The sequence below is a fragment of the Pseudophryne corroboree genome, chromosome 8 (assembly GCF_028390025.1).
Source record: "Pseudophryne corroboree isolate aPseCor3 chromosome 8, aPseCor3.hap2, whole genome shotgun sequence".
Lineage (NCBI taxonomy): Eukaryota > Metazoa > Chordata > Amphibia > Anura > Myobatrachidae > Pseudophryne > Pseudophryne corroboree.
In genome coordinates, this window is record NC_086451.1 from 317,269,293 (window position 1) to 317,272,323 (window position 3,031).

General features: G+C 35.0%; 1 pseudogene; it reads left to right on the top strand.

Annotated features, from left to right (window-relative positions):
• The first annotated feature begins 2,047 nt into the window (after window positions 1-2,047).
• Window positions 2,048-2,167, top strand: LOC134950139 (5S ribosomal RNA; annotated as a pseudogene).
• The last annotated feature ends 864 nt before the right edge of the window (window positions 2,168-3,031 follow it).

Below are 3,031 nucleotides of genomic sequence, written 5' to 3' on the forward strand. Positions count from 1 at the left end.
TAAAATGAAGATAACAAAAGCTAAAAACAAAAATCCTACAATTCTAATTATAAAAATATATATATTTTTTGTTTGCGCTGTACCACAATGTACTATACAATTTTTATTTTATTTTCATAAGTACTGTGACTCTGCCGGACAGACCGCAGTATATTATTTCATACTCATACATGTGTTGTGTGATGCTGTTGGGGAAGGTCAACTGCCGTGTTTGGCTACAATTTCTGACTCATACACATATTGTGCGATGCTGTTGGTGAAGCTAAACCACAGTGTGTATTAATATATATTTCTGCCTCATTCGTGCGACACTGTCTGTGAAGCTAAACTGCAGTTTATTAAATAGATATCTCTGACTCATTTGTACAACACTGTAACTGTCGGTGTATGATATAAAAAATAATAATACATATTTCTGACTCATTTGCGCAACACTGTCAGTGAAGCTAAACTGCAGTGTGCAAAAATATATATTTCTGACTCATTTGTGCAACACTGTAACTGCCGGTGTGTGATATAAAAAATAATAATACATATTGCTGACTCATTTGTGCAACACTGTCGGTGAAGCTAAACTGCAATGTGTAAAAATATATATTTCTGACTCATTTATACGACACTGTAACCACCAGTGCGTGATATAAAAAATAATAATACATATTTCTGACTCATTTGTGCAACACTGTCGGTGAAGCTAAACCACAGTGTGTAAAAATATGTATATTTCAGACTCATTTGGCCTTTATTAGCAATTACCTACAAAAAGTACAGAGGGATTTGTGATGGTGGATTCCAGCAGGGATGAATTAATAGTCTGTGAAGAAAAGGATGTACACACTGATGGGGTGAGAAATGAGATGCTGATGATGACATTGTGCCTATTTAAAGTACAAAAGCCAGTGTGTGCACTGCCCATTGCTAGCTTGTTTTGGGGGGGTCCAAAGAAACCAATCATTTCAGCCACAAGTGACAGTCCCTGTCGCTGAAATGACTGGTTTGTTAAACTTTGCATGTACTGTTTAATATACAACATAAGGGTGGCAACATAAGGGTGGGTGGGAGGGCCCAAGGACAATTCCATCTTCCACTTCTTTTCTTTGCATTTTGTGCTCTTTGGAGCATTTTTTTTAGCATACTGTAGTTAATAAAACTGATATCCTGTCTGCCACTAAGGTGCCACTCCTAGATGTGCAACGTGTTTGTGCCGCCAACTTCTGTCACTTGACTTAGTCATCCAGCTACCTCGGTGCAACTTTTTAGGCCTAAACTAGATGAAAACAACATTGTGAGCTGTGAGGTGTTCCGAATAGACAGGAAATTAGTGGAAATTAATGCTATTGAGGTTAATAATACTGTAGGAACAAAAACACTCCCAACTTATGTTATTTTAGCTGTTTTTATGATTTTTGCAAAAAAATACAGATCCAAACCCAAAACCAAAACCCGCAAGGGTGGTTTTGGCAAAACCAATACAGATCCAAAACACAAAGGAGATCCAAATCCAAAACACAAAACCTGAAATATGGCCCGGCGCTCATTGATACTCTTAGGTAGTTGTATAAGGGCTTCACTACAGAATCCATTGTTATTTAATTTCACATATTCAGATTTTTTTGTACATATTCAACTTATTTATATATAGTTATTTATTCATGCACTGTAGCATACATTTTGGAGGAAAAAATCTTAGCTTTTCTTTAAAAAAAGACTTGATAACTAATATACTGGTTTGGACTTTTTAGTGTCCTGTCAATTTAAAAAATACAAGAAATGTAGTATGGGGAAAGCTGCACTGGTTTGAAATAATGAAATTGTATATAGTGATCGTCCTCTGAAGAGACTGACAAATTATTTAAGAAGTTACTTCTTATTTCAGTATCCATACACTTTAAAACATATTATTGTATGTATAGTGTATATCCGGTGACTATCAGCACCTCTGAGTCAGTAAGTATAGGGATAAACAGAAAAAAGTTAACATATACTGCTTTCTGAATGAATAAGACACTGCTCACCACTTTGATGTGTTATTACTGGCAACGTTAGTAATTGAGGCCATACTCCACTGGAGATGCCCAATCTCATCTGATCTTGGAATCTAAGCAGTGGAGGGCCAGGTTAGTACTTGGATGGGAGACCACCTGGGAATACGCAGGTGCTGCAATTTATCACTCTCAGCCATTTACACATACTGGTATCAGGGAGCACAATAACAAATCAATTTCTTAAAGCAGATGTGATTTGACCTATGAGTTTAATCCTTGCAATGGCTTTCCCACTGGGATATACGCAGGAAAAATTATGGTCATTTCCCCCCCCCCCCACTAATTTATACACACTAATAACATACCTGTAGATACTAATTAAACAGAATTACTCAACTACGGAGCAGCACTGACCATCAATTAAAGTAAGCCTGGCTTACGAATTATTATAGCATTTGAGCTAATATAATTGTATATGTTAGCTTATATTCTCACATTGCTTTCAAGATTAGAATGAATTATTACTGACGGAACTCACTGCCTTTTAAAGACTAATTAATAAAATAGTGGATTTTATCAGCTACTAGTATTTGATCTTGCAAGTTCCTCTGAAGTGGAGTGCTCCTTAAGTCTTCTGTTGCTTACTCTTTCCCGTTTAACATAAAAAAGCATATACAGTACTGTTCTGTTCATCTTTTAAATAAAATTTATATGTTTATCTGGATTACTGCTCATATTTTAATATGGTTTAATATATTGCTTATACTATTTTTAAAGTCTGTCTATATTATATTGACAAATGACATTACACCTTAACTCAAGTATCATCCACTTACTGCTATCATTAATTGATAAGCTATATATCCATAATGCATGAAATGGTCAGTGCTACTGCATATTTAATAATTGTTTGATCTACACACTTAAAATGAGAACTCATCATTTTAACACTAACACTTAGAGTATAGATTTTCTAAAAGGACCAATAAACCCTAAATACAATAAAAGTCTAATGGTCCTATATAAAAGTTTCCAACTTCTGATGA